Here is a 16,009-nt window from a genome sequence, read left to right on the forward strand (position 1 = left end):
AGAGGGAGACAGATAAGAGAGTTCGGTCTTGAGAACGGAGAGATATTGTTTCCTGGCACTCCTGAGGGTGGACACACACTTGTTTCGGGCTTTGTGAAAGGAAATGAGATTTCCTTCCGGTGGATTTGCTTTCCAGAAGACGAAGGTAAGTTGTTTATGGGCAAAAGCCTCACCACAAGATTTCGTGTACCATGAACGGGAGGAAGGGTATGACAACTGAAGACGAGATGGGATAAATCTGTGCATGAGAGCAATTTACTTTGGAAGAATTCCCAGGATGGGTTTATGTCAGAGGCGGTCGAGATGGGAGACCAGTCCAGATGATTGATGGCTGCTTGAAGACCGTGCCAGTTGGCCTGAGTGAAATGCCAGACTCGTCGATGCTGAGGAGGCTCTCTGAGAATGGTCAGAGAGATGTTCCCTTTAACAAGCACATGATCAGATGAGCCGATTGGAGCAGAAGAAGAGCAGCAGACATTTTCAGGGAAGTTAGTCATAACCAAGTGCAGAAGAGAGGATGCTCCGTTGACTGAGATACGGGTCGGGAAATTGACAGATTGTGTCAATTCCAGTGAGTCGCAGAAGTCCTTTACTGAGGAGCCATGGCTGGTGAGAGAGGTACCCACACCCAGCCAATTCGCATGGTGACAATTGAAATCACCACATATGAGGAAGAGAGAGTTGGGATGAGTAAATAGAAGTTGGTCCAAATTATCAGACAGCGAGATGTAGATTGAGTCATCACTGTTTGGTGGGAGCATAGCCAAAAGGTGGGAGCGAAGGGGAAGCCGTAGCCAGAGGTATTCCTGGGGGTGAGGTGGAGAGAGGGCAGTGCAGGGCGAGTGAGGAAGAGAGTTTTTGATAAAGATAGCAACCCCACCTCCAGGACAAGGCTCAGGTCTATCATACCGGAGGAGGGAGTAACCCGGGAGAGATACTAAGGAATCAGAGACATCATGAAGGAGGAAAGTTTCTATTAAGCAGATCAAGTCTGGTTTGTCAGAAACAACCTGTATGGAGAGATCAGTCAAGTTTGAGCGAAGGCCCCGGATGTTTGAGGTCCATACCGTTAATGAAGAGGAAGGGGAAGCATCGGATACAGAACAGGGGGGGGGGGGGGGGTAGGGTAAGAAGTGGAAGAGGCGGAAGAGGTAGGGAGAGCTGTTGAAGGTGTGTCAGAGATTTCAGAATAGCTCGGAGAAAGGGAAGGATGGGGCGGACAAAAGGATTGATGGTGATTGGGTGAGGCACAGTGAGGTGTTCTTTGAGGAGGGGGAAGAGCGAGGCAGAAGGTTGGGGGAGATGGAGGTGAGAGGTGGAAGGGGGAAGAAGCGGGGAGGACACTTTGAGGAGGGGGAAAGAGGGGGGAAATGGAGAAGAAATGAGGGTGGGGAGATTTCATGGGGAGGGGCAAGGGGGGAGTTTAGGAGGGAAGGGACAAGGGGCGGGGGGGGATTTGAAAGGGATGGGAGATGGGGGGGATTTGGAGGGGAGGGGTGAGGAGGGGGTCTAGGAGGGGAGGAGCGAGGGGGAGTCTAGGAGGGGAGGGACAAGGGGGGGGGGATTTGAAAGGGATGTGAGATGGGGGGGATTTGAAAGGGATGGGTGATGGGGAGGATTTGAAAGGGATGGGTGATGAGGAAGATTTGGAGGGGAGGGGCAAGGGGGAATATTTGAAAGAGATGGGTGATGGGGACGATTTGGAGGGGAGGGGCAAGGGGGAGATTTGGAGGGGAGGGGTGATGGGGAAGTTTTGGAGGGGAGGGGTGATGGGGAGGTTTTGGAGGGGAGGGGTGATGGGGAAGATTAGGAGGGGAGGGGTGAGATTTGATTTTCGAAAGTGTATGATTAATGGGAAACGAACATTTATTGCAAAATGAGTTTCTTGTGACCTTCGACTCAAAAATACATTTGAGGACACTGGAGGGGGGATGGAGAGCAGGTGAGTTTTGGGAATGTAGGAAAGAGGAACTGTAAGAGATGCAATTTTTTTTTGGAATGAATAGATTTGGTGAGCAAGTCGAAAACACCCTTTTAAAGAAGAAGAAGAAAAAGGTGTTATAATATACGACAGAATACAGTACTTCAGGGGAAAGATAAACATTTTTAAATTTAACAGTGAAAACTATCTGGGGAAATGGAGGTGAAACACGTGATCAAAGGACGAACGAACGAACGAATAAGAACAACGAATAAACTAATAAGAACAACGAATAAGAATAAAGAAGGAAATGTTTTTTTTTGTTTGTTTGTTTTGAGTCGAGATTTTAAACAAGGACGTATGGGGTGAAAAGACTGGGGAAAAACTGAGAGAACAAAAGTAATTGGGGCACAATCGATGGACCGCTGAGAGAAAAAACAGAGCCTCAAGGTAGGACACGGTAGCCTACAAGGCCTCAAAAGACGCGACACGAATTAACCGACGATTTTCTATACAGGTATGAAAAATTAACACCGAGAATCTTCCTAAGGCCACACTATAGGTACACACACCGAAAGATAAATACAGTTTTGACAAAAACACAATTGTGAACAATTATTACTTAACTTCGAAAGCGTGAGAGCGTGGACAGCTTCGAAAAAAACGTGACTCGCCGACAAAGATCTCGCGAGATCTCATGTTAAACACGTAATCAAAAATTTCTCGGACATGCATGGTCCAATTTTGTTCAAACTTGGCACAAGCACAGTACATGATGACTTACATGTGCACCTCACTTTATTTTGCGATCTGAGCAAATATGGCCGACTTGGACACTGGTGGCCAATTGTTTAAAAAAAATTAATGATATTGTACCCCTCCTCAACCATTTCTTGGACATGCATTTGCCGATCTTGTTCAAAGTTGACACACAGAAAATGAATGATGGCTAACATATGCACGTCATTTATTTTCAAGATTAGATCCAATATGGCCGATTGGCAGCCATTTTCTTACTTAAATGTGTCCCCAACCATTTCTCGACATGCATGGACCGTTTTTGTACCATTTGTACCATTTGTACCAGTACAGCAAAATTACATTTTGCACATTTTACATTTTGTTTATTTTATTTATGTTTTTTTATTTATGACATTTTATGTTGTTTTTTTTCCTTGTTTGTTTGTGGTATTGTTTAAAAATCATATTTAGGTTATGGATTTAGCTGCTAAACAGCTCCTACAATGTATAAAAAAAATACCGCATGATGATTTTAAACCAAGTACAGTACGTATATTCCTCTGTGCATATGGCATCTTTCTATGATGTGAAAACGAAAAAACCCCCCAAAAACAGGTGTTTCCTAATGTAAAAGCTCAAAGAGTGGCTCATAGCACAGGACAAGTTAGACAAACATCTCAACATCAAACGCCCAGCCTGATACCAACACCCCTTATGAGAAGCACCCTCAGAACACCTCAATATCAAGTGAAGACAAGTGGAAGGAAGTTGGCAGGAGGATGAATGAATGCAATTTGCATGGAGAACATTATTACATAGCTTCTTAAGACACTGTAAATAATACAACCTGCAAAAAGTAGTTTGAAAGAAATAGTTTGTCCCAAGCGTGTTAAACTACTTGTTTAGCTTTTCTATTACATCACTACTTCTGGTAGCAATTAGTCCTGAGCAGGTGTAAAAGTATAGTGAAGTCGATAGTGCACCAATGTAAATCCCCACACATCCCACCAAAACCAAAGTTGAAAGATGGCAAAAGGTTCCACCAGGAATGATGCAATATCAAATTTGGAGTATAATTTTTTTTCCCCATTTTGACCCATGTGAACCGAACTCCCACCCTCTGAGGCATGAATCCGGGCTCAAGTCAAAAAACATCGTTACACATTTCATACGTCTTCCAATGTTGATTGCATAAGCCAAGTTTCATTAAAATATATTTCCAAAATGTGCCCGTATTTGAACTTTTGATATTTGACCTTTTGACCCCTCCCCAGGGGGCGGGTTTTGGGTTTTCCCCAGGGGGCCAAAATGATGCTGCTATTGCACCTTCGTGACATGTGGTGATAATAACTACTAAGTTTGGTGAATTTCTGCACAATTCTTGAGGAGGAGATGGCGTGACGGACGGACAGACGTAGCTGATTACAATATCCCCCATTTTTTTTCAAAAAGCATGGAGACAATAACCATGTATGTGACGTGGAATAAAATTTATGACAGTGCATTCTTACATTTTGTTGCGGTTTTAGAACCCACACTTTTGTAAATAAATAATCACTTGTAAATATGACATTAAAGGTTAAAGGTAGCACCCGTAGTTAGGCCACGGCAACACGTAGGCCACCTTAGAAATTCCAGTTGTTTCAGTATTATGTGTTTTAGTTAAGGCCGTGTTTCCAATAGTTGAATCTGCGTTGCATCAATCAAATAAGGAGTAGGTCCCATTTCATTTCGTCCATTTTGCGACCTCCCTCTCCAAGCGCCGCCGTTACGCGCCTTGCCAGCAGCGTTCGCTGCCTTAGCGCTCGCTCAAGCGCCGCCATTAACCATGCGGTCGGCCCGAGGAAAAAGGGGACGGAACGCCAAGAACAAGGTGTGGCCTGTCAACCAGCCGTCAAAGGCGTGGCCGGTAAGCCCCCACCAGCCAACCAGGGCTGATGTAATATCACCGGCGGGCGTGGCTTTATGAGGCGCGGAGTGATCTTGGCTCGCGTAATATAAGCGCGAACGAAAAGCCCTTTCAGAGGACTGCGTGAGAGTTCGCCTACAGGAGGACTGCGTGAGAGAGCTCGCCTACAGAAGGACTGGTGAGAGAGCGCGCATTGTAACGGACTTGAGGGCTTGGTTGGACTTGTTGGAGGCGCGCGCATTACAACAGAGGATTCACTCGCTGGCGCTTTTAAGAGAACCTTGGAGAGGGTGCGTTTGGCACGCTGGTGCGGTTATTACGTACGCTGAAGGACACCAGCCTCCCCCCCGCTATATGTAAGGTCCGCTCGCGTCCAACGATACGCGGAGCTGCCTGCCGGGTTTCGCCCGCGGGACCGGAGCCTGGACCCCATCGCCTTGACCTTCCACCCTATCAGCTACAATCCCCGTGTGAGTGTGTCTGTTTGTCTGGGGTCATAAGTTAAGACTGTAGTTAAGACTGCCCTGTGTCCTGCTTCTTCTTCTTCTTCCTGTACATCCTTTTGTTTCCTCTTTCTTTCTGTATATTTGTAAATAAATTACCTTGTTCTTTCTTGGTTTTCCCTAATCCGATCGCATCCGTCCTTTCTTCCATTGGGTAAGCGTGGCACGATCGGAACCGCTCAGAATCGGGTTTAGTCATTGTTAACGGCTCGGATCACGGATTGCCAACCGCTCGGCATTTTCCATCTTATCCGTGGTTCGAGCGGGAGTTATTTCCCTGCTTACGGTCGGGTTAGTAAGAAGGTATTTTGGACTACCTTGACCGATGACCCTAGCTAATACCGACCGGGAGGGGCGTTATAACTTCCCAGGACTCGGGACGGCCAGCTAAAAGGACAAGGGGATCAACCCCCCCCCCCCCCTTGATAAGGGGAGCGCCGACCCCCGAGATCCGTAACAATATTAAAAATCCTGGCCACATAATATGGGACACTATATGTATAAAGATGTAACAGCGAGATTGAAACGACTTATTTGCAAGAAAACATAAACAAATGCTGAGTTATGATGAAATAAAGATGCTCCTCCTGATGACTCCATCTTTACCTATTCGGGTTCCTCCTGATGGCTCCATTGTTGTATTTGGTCTTTTATTTGATTCTCCTGGTAAATGTCTACAGAGATGAAAGAGAACACGACTCGATGCCTCATATCCTAAACGTCACAGCATTAAAAACGAGTCTCCTCTTTGAGCTTCTTAAGGCATTGATCCCCGGGTATCATGGATTGAGCATGGCCTGTGCCATCGGCCATGGTGGGGAATCACTGATGGCTTGGCCTGTGTCATCGGCCATTGCATGTAATCACTGAGGCTTGGCCTGTGTCATCGGTCATGGCAGGAGCCACTGATGGCAAGTCCTGCGTCATCAGCCATTCCATGCCATAACATTGCCCATTGCGTGGCGCCATCAATAGCATGGCCGATGTCATTTCCCATCCCATGGAATAATCCAAGGAATGACATTCCCACAAGACATGGCCTTCGTCATTGCCCATGGCAGGGAATCATCTCTGGCAAGGCATTTCCATGACAAGTCATCACTAATGACAAGGCATCACTCACAATATGGCATCCATCATGGACTGCATGAAAAGTGAAAAGCAGGAACCATGTTGTGCCCTCTTGACCTAATATATCGGTGCAAGATAGAGGAAGTGCTTGCTGTTTACAAAAGAAAATAAGCACCAGAGGAATAGGAAAGTGTCCAGTCATTACGAGATGCAAAAAGCTCTGGAATTGGGTGTTGAACTTTCAAGGAATGAAAGGCAATTGCAGGATTGTTCGGTTGTATTTAGTATTCTGCCATTGCGATGCAAGCAAAACAAAACCAAAAGTCTAACAGCGGCGTAGCTGGGCTTGTAAAATATTATAAACCACAAACACACATGATTAGCTTTTTACACAGTCGCTAATGCTGTTTATAACATTAAACAAATAAATTTGGAGGAATCAAGACATCCATGAGGGAAGTTTTACTTTCAGAACTGAGCTAAGATCTACTGTAATCTATATACCCCACGAGGGTTGGAGGTGTGCTCATTTACCAAGCAGCTAGCTAACGCTTGCCAAGCCAGCCGTTCCTTAAGGGTTTTGAATGGAGTGCTTGCTCGAATGCTTTAACTACTTGGCGATCTCTCCAAAAGAAGCTTGGTAAATGAACACACACCCAATGTTCTTGAGACCCGACCATAGAGAGACGTAAAGGTAGAGCATGGAGATTGTGATATATGACAGGGTCGACGATATGTTCGGCATGAACGGCATATAAATCAAAATGGCGGTGCGTGGAGAGTCAGCTGCAGCAGCGCCGTATTGACATCAGACATAATCCCATCACCCTGTCAAGTGACCATTTTCTCAGCTCTGATAGGTATACGTTTGAGGGGGACATACATACATACATACACACACATACATACATACGGACAAACACTGTTCTTGATGGCTCTGCCCGATGGGCTACACCGTAAAAACGTTGTGGCTGAGAGCCCCAAACAAAATCAAAACCTCTCCGTACGATATGAGAAAGACTGACCACTGCAGCAACTATCGGTGACGGCTCTTCACGGTGGTTGTACCACCCCCCCCCCCCCCCCCCCACCGCCCCAATGCAAGTCGGGGGCCAAATCTACCCCATTCTTTCCTGCTGCCCGGATTTGTCAAGGCAGTGCGGTCACGGTCAGAGTGCCGATCAGTGCCCATGGACCGGTCCTCTCCCTCTCTATTCTTCTCTCTCTCTACTCTTGTCTCCTTTCTCGCTGCTCTCCGTTCCCCTCTGTCTTGTCTTCTCTTCTCTGTCTTGTCTTCTCTTCTATCTGTCTTGTCTTCTCTTCTCTCTGTCTTGTCTTCTCTTCTCTCTGTCTTGTCTTCTCTTCTCTTCTCTCTGTCTTGTCTTCTCTTCTCTTCTCTCTGTCTTGTCTTCTCTTCTCTTCTGTCTGTCTTGTCTTCTCTTCTCTCTGTCTGTCTGTCTTGTCTTCTCTCTGTCTTGTCTTCCCTTCTCTCTGTCCTGTCTTCTCTTCGCTCTGTCTTCTCTTCGCTCTGTCTTCTCTTCTGTTCTGTCTGTGTTCTCTTCGCTTCTCTCTGTGATCTCTTCTCTCTGTCTTCTCTTCTCTCTGTCTTCTCTTCTCTCGGTCTTCTCTTCTCTCCCCCTTCTCTAACTCTGTCCTAGCCCTTACTTCGTGAAAGCAGGGGTACACCATCCTGGATGTGGGGCTCTCTAGGTCGCTCTTGCTCGGTCAATTAGTTGTCTCCATGCCACGGGCTTGTTCGAGAGAACTGTATAAATTATGTGTGTGAATTTATACTCACGTGTGGTCATACGGTGGTTTGATGCTTACTGGAAATTTTGTCTCCCTTACGCTCGATGAACATGGCGAAACGGGAGTAAAGGTGGATGTTCCACTGAGATGCAGTCATTACTCCCCAGAAGCTGGTCGAAGGTCTCAGCAGGTAAACCCGTCGTGAAATGTTGATTTTTCAGGAGACAAAAATACCAATGCTTTGGGGTGACCAGAGCGGTGGTTAAAACAAAATAAATATTCCACTGGAGAAAAGTGATCTAAAATGGCGGAAGAGATAAAATAACCCCAGGAAGTTGGAAAGTTCGTCAGGTTGTCGTTAAGAGTGAGCGGGTGGTGAAGTATCACTCTGCTGATGGTCCCAAGGGAAACCAAAGACCAGTGAAGTACAGTATTTATCTGCTACACCGTACACGTAACCGCACCTTTTAGCTCCTCGACAATCCAAGCCCACGTAAACCTCCTCTTCCTCTTCCCCCTTCTCTTCCTCTTCCTCTTCAACATACACTTCAACTTCGTGCTTCCTCACTCACAGTCGATTGGTTGTTCCTGGTTTTAAACCACGCCCCACTAGCTGGAATTTGTAAGCAGAGTCAGTATGTGAGGAACGAGCTTCGTGAATCGATTGTGCCTGCATCGTCTGTTCATGGAAAAAATGATTCATGTAAAACGAGAAGTCACTACAAAATTGATCTGAGCTGAACAACAACAACAACAACAACAACAGTTGCATGAACATCCAGGTTTAGATGTAAGTTTAACGATGCGATTGGGAATTCTGGTTCTTGGGAATTCACACACAATGTTATTGTCAATCTCAAGTTGCAGCTTGAAGTTCTGATCGTTACCTTCCAGCACGTATAACTGCTCCTTGGACTGCAACATGACCATTAAACACAACAATGGCGTGTCCTGCACATCGTCACAACAGGAAAGCCCTCGTGGTGTATTAGAGCAGGCGGCGAGCTCGTGTCATGCAAACCAGCACAAAGCATCGGCCATTCGGCCTGTGCGGTGCTGATTTGTCTAATAGGAAAAGCTTGAATTAAAGGAACACACAAATTGACGATAACGGGTCATTATAATCTGCGGCCATTTTAACACGCAGCCCGCAGCACAAAGCCGAATGTTTACCGGTCTAAACCCCAACGAAACAAAGGTGAATGTCGGTGATATGACGGTTATAATGGTACTTTCAAAAGTGCTCGAATCCACTCTGTTGGGTCACATGGTGTTCCTGATACACTTCCTGGCACAACTGCACGAATGTATACCTACATGTCTATACATTATCACATCCGCACATCAACACATCTCTACATCACAATTTCAACAAATCAGCATATCTGTACATCACTTCAGCACATCAGCATATCTGTTCAGCACATCAGCACATCTGTACATCACTTCAGCACATCAGCACATCTATACATCCGCACATCAGCACATCTCTACATCACAATTTCAACAAATCAGCATATCTGTACATCACTTCAGCACATCAGCACATCTGTACATCACTTCAGCACATCAGCACATCTATACATCAGCACATCAGCACATCTGTACATCACTTCAGCACATCAGCACATCTATACATCCGCACATCAGCACATCTGTACATCACTTCAGCACATCAGCACATCTATACATCCGCACATCAGCACATCTCTACATCACAATTTCAACAAATCAGCATATCTGTACATCACTTCAGCACATCAGCATATCTATACATCACTTCAGCACATCAGCACATCTATACATCAGCACATCAGCACATCTGTACATCACTTCAGCACATCAGCACATCTATACATCCGCACATCAGCACATCTGTACATCACTTCAGCACATCAGCACATCTATACATCCGCACATCAGCACATCTCTACATCACAATTTCAACAAATCAGCATATCTGTACATCACTTCAGCACATCAGCACATCTATACATCAGCACATCAGCACATCTGTACATCACTTCAGCACATCAGCACATCTATACATCCGCACATCAGCACATCTCTACATCACAATTTCAACAAATCAGCATATCTGTACATCACTTCAGCACATCAGCACATCTATACATCAGCACATCAGCACATCTGTACATCACTTCAGCACATCAGCACATCTATACATCCGCACATCAGCACATCTGTACATCACTTCAGCACATCAGCACATCTATACATCCGCACATCAGCACATCTCTACATCACAATTTCAACAAATCAGCATATCTGTACATCACTTCAGCACATCAGCACATCTGTACATCACTTCAGCACATCTGTACATCACTTCAGCACATCAGCATATCTGTACATCACTTCAGCACATCAGCATATCTGTACATCACTTCAGCACATCAGCATATCTGTACATCACTTCAGCACATCAGCACATCTATACATCACTTCAGCACATCAGCATATCTTTACATCACTTCAGCACATCAGCATATTTGTACATCAGCACATCTATACATCACTTCAGCACATCAGCACATCTATACATCAGCACATCAGCACATCTGTACATCACTTCAGCACATCAGCACATCTATACATCCGCACATCAGCACATCTGTACATCACTTCAGCACATCAGCACATCTATACATCCGCACATCAGCACATCTCTACATCACAATTTCAACAAATCAGCATATCTGTACATCACTTCAGCACATCAGCACATCTGTACATCACTTCAGCACATCTGTACATCACTTCAGCACATCAGCATATCTGTACATCACTTCAGCACATCAGCATATCTGTACATCACTTCAGCACATCAGCATATCTGTACATCACTTCAGCACATCAGCATATCTTTACATCACTTCAGCACATCAGCATATTTGTACATCAGCACATCTGTACATCACTTCAGCACATCAGCACATCTATACATCCACACATCAGCACATCTATACATCACTTCAGCACATCAGCACATCTATACATCCGCACATCAGCACATCTGTACATCACTTCAGCACATCAGCACATCTATACATCCGCACATCAGCACATCAGCACATCTATACATCCACACATCAGCATATCTATACATCACTTCAGCACATCAGCACATCTATACATCCACACATCAGCATATCTATACATCACTTCAGCACATCAGCACATCTATACATCAGCACATCAGCACATCTGTACATCACTTCAGCACATCAGCACATCTATACATCCGCACATCAGCACATCTGTACATCACTTCAGCACATCAGCACATCTATACATCCGCACATCAGCACATCTCTACATCACAATTTCAACAAATCAGCATATCTGTACATCACTTCAGCACATCAGCACATCTATACATCAGCACATCAGCACATCTGTACATCACTTCAGCACATCAGCACATCTATACATCCGCACATCAGCACATCTCTACATCACAATTTCAACAAATCAGCATATCTGTACATCACTTCAGCACATCAGCACATCTATACATCAGCACATCAGCACATCTGTACATCACTTCAGCACATCAGCACATCTATACATCTGCACATCAGCACATCTGTACATCACTTCAGCACATCAGCACATCTATACATCCGCACATCAGCACATCTCTACATCACAATTTCAACAAATCAGCATATCTGTACATCACTTCAGCACATCAGCACATCTGTACATCACTTCAGCACATCTGTACATCACTTCAGCACATCAGCATATCTGTACATCACTTCAGCACATCAGCATATCTGTACATCACTTCAGCACATCAGCATATCTGTACATCACTTCAGCACATCAGCACATCTATACATCACTTCAGCACATCAGCATATCTTTACATCACTTCAGCACATCAGCATATTTGTACATCAGCACATCTATACATCACTTCAGCACATCAGCACATCTATATATCAGCACATCAGCACATCTGTACATCACTTCAGCACATCAGCACATCTATACATCCGCACATCAGCACATCTGTACATCACTTCAGCACATCACCACATCTATACATCCGCACATCAGCACATCTCTACATCACAATTTCAACAAATCAGCACATCTGTACATCACTTCAGCACATCTGTACATCACTTCAGCACATCAGCATATCTGTACATCACTTCAGCACATCAGCATATCTGTACATCACTTCAGCACATCAGCATATCTGTACATCACTTCAGCACATCAGCATATCTTTACATCACTTCAGCACATCAGCATATTTGTACATCAGCACATCTGTACATCACTTCAGCACATCAGCACATCTATACATCCACACATCAGCACATCTATACATCACTTCAGCACATCAGCACATCTATACATCCGCACATCAGCACATCTCTACATCACAATTTCAACAAATCAGCACATCTGCACATCTGTACATCACTTCAGCACATCAGCACATCTATACATCCGCACATCAGCACATCTATACATCACTTCAGCACATCAGCACATCTATACATCCGCACATCAGCACATCTCTACATCACAATTTCAACAAATCAGCACATCTGCACATCTGTACATCACTTCAGCACATCAGCATATCTGTACATCACTTCAGCACATCAGCACATCTGTACATCACTTCAGCACATCAGCATATCTGTACATCACTTCAGCACATCAGCATATCTGTACATCACTTCAGCACATCAGCATATCTGTACATCAGCACATCAGCACATCTCTACATCACAATTTCAACAAATCAGCACATCTGTACATCACTTCAGCACATCAGCACATCAGCATATCTGTACATCACTTCAGCACATCAGCACATCTATACATCACTTCAGCACATCAGCACATCTATACATCACTTCAGCACATCAGCATATCTATACATCCGCACATCAGCACATCTATACATCACTTCAGCACATCAGCACATCTATACATCCGCACATCAGCACATCTATACATCACTTCAGCACATCAGCACATCTATACATCCGCACATCAGCACATCTCTACATCACAATTTCAACAAATCAGCACATCTGCACATCTGTACATCACTTCAGCACATCAGCATATCTGTACATCACTTCAGCACATCAGCATATCTGTACATCACTTCAGCACATCAGCACATCTGTACATCACTTCAGCACATCAGCATATCTGTACATCACTTCAGCACATCAGCATATCTGTACATCACTTCAGCACATCAGCATATCTGTACATCAGCACATCAGCACATCTCTACATCACAATTTCAACAAATCAGCACATCTGTACATCACTTCAGCACATCAGCACATCAGCATATCTGTACATCACTTCAGCACATCAGCACATCTATACATCACTTCAGCACATCAGCACATCTATACATCACTTCAGCACATCAGCACATCTCTACATCACAATTTCAACAAATCAGCACATCTGTACATCACTTCAGCACATCAGCATATCTGTACATCACTTCAGCACATCAGCACATCTATACATCACAATTTCAACAAATCAGCACATCTGTACATCACTTCAGCACATCAGCACATCTATACATCACTACAGCACATCAGCACATCTATACATCACTTCAGCACATCAGCACATCTATACATCACAATTTCAACAAATCAGCACATCTGTACATCACTTCAGCACATCAGCACATCTATACATCACAATTTTAACAAATCAGCACATCTGTACATCACTTCAGCACATCAGCACATCTATACATCACTTCAGCACATCAGCACATCTATACATCACTTCAGCACATCAGCACATCTATACATCACAATTTCAACAAATCAGCACATCTGTACATCACTTCAGCACATCAGCATATCTGTTCAGCACATCAGCATATCTGCACATCACTTCAGCACATCAGCATATCTGTACATCACTTCAGCACATCAGCATATCTATACATCACTTCAGCACATCAGCACATCTATACATCACTTCAGCACATCAGCATATCTGTACATCACTTCAGCACATCAGCATATCTGTACATCACTTCAGCACATCAGCACATCTATACATCACTTCAGCACATCAGCATATCTGTACATCACTTCAGCACATCAGCATATCTGTACATCACTTCAGCACATCAGCATATCTGTACATCACTTCAGCACATCAGCATATCTGCACATCACTTCAGCACATCAGCATAACTGTACATCACTTCAGCACATCAGCATATCTATACATCACTTCAGCACATCAGCACATCTATACATCACTTCAGCACATCAGCATATCTATACATCACTTCAGCACATCAGCATATCTGTACATCACTTCAGCACATCAGCATATCTATACATCACTTCAGCACATCAGCACATCTGTACATCACTTCAGCACATCAGCATATCTATACATCACTTCAGCACATCAGCACATCTATACATCACTTCAGCACATCAGCACATCTATACATCACTTCAGCACATCAGCATATCTATACATCACTTCAGCACATCAGCACATCTATACATCACTTCAGCACATCAGCACATCTCTACATCACAATTTCAACAAATCAGCACATCTGTACATCACTTCAGCACATCAGCATATCTGTACATCACTTCAGCACATCAGCACATCTATACATCACAATTTCAACAAATCAGCACATCTGTACATCACTTCAGCAAATCAGCACATCTGTACATCACTTCAGCACATCAGCACATCTATACATCACAATTTCAACAAATCAGCACATCTGTACATCACTTCAGCACATCAGCACATCTATACATCACTACAGCACATCAGCACATCTATACATCACTACAGCACATCAGCACATCTATACATCACAATTTTAACAAATCAGCACATCTGTACATCACTTCAGCACATCAGCACATCTATACATCACAATTTTAACAAATCAGCACATCTGTACATCACTTCAGCACATCAGCACATCTATACATCACTTCAGCACATCAGCATATCTATACATCACTTCAGCACATCAGCACATCTATACATCACAATTTCAACAAATCAGCACATCTGTACATCACTTCAGCACATCAGCATATCTGTTCAGCACATCAGCATATCTGCACATCACTTCAGCACATCAGCATATCTGTACATCACTTCAGCACATCAGCATATCTATACATCACTTCAGCACATCAGCACATCTATACATCACTTCAGCACATCAGCATATCTGTACATCACTTCAGCACATCAGCATATCTGTACATCACTTCAGCACATCAGCACATCTATACATCACTTCAGCACATCAGCATATCTGTACATCACTTCAGCACATCAGCATATCTGTACATCACTTCAGCACATCAGCATATCTGTACATCACTTCAGCACATCAGCATATCTGCACATCACTTCAGCACATCAGCATAACTGTACATCACTTCAGCACATCAGCATATCTATACATCACTTCAGCACATCAGCACATCTATACATCACTTCAGCACATCAGCATATCTATACATCACTTCAGCACATCAGCATATCTGTACATCACTTCAGCACATCAGCATATCTATACATCACTTCAGCACATCAGCACATCTGTACATCACTTCAGCACATCAGCATATCTATACATCACTTCAGCACATCAGCACATCTATACATCACTTCAGCACATCAGCACATCTATACATCACTTCAGCACATCAGCATATCTATACATCACTTCAGCACATCAGCACATCTATACATCACTTCAGAACATCAGCAGATCTGTACATCACTTCAGCACATCAGCACATCTATACATCACTTCAGCACATCAGCATATCTGTACATCACTTCAGCACATCAGCATATCTGTACATCACTTCAGCACATCAGCATATCTGTACATCACTTCAGCACATCAGCATATCTGTACATCACTTCAGCACATCAGCATATTTGTACATCAGCACATCTGTACATCACTTCAGCACATCAGCACATCTATACATCACTTCAGCACATCAGCATATCTGTACATCACTTCAGCACATCAGCACATCTATACATCACTTCAGCACATCA

The sequence above is a fragment of the Myxine glutinosa genome, chromosome 14 (assembly GCF_964187855.1).
Source record: "Myxine glutinosa chromosome 14, kmMyxGlut1.1, whole genome shotgun sequence".
In the NCBI taxonomy this organism is placed as follows: domain Eukaryota; kingdom Metazoa; phylum Chordata; class Myxini; order Myxiniformes; family Myxinidae; genus Myxine; species Myxine glutinosa.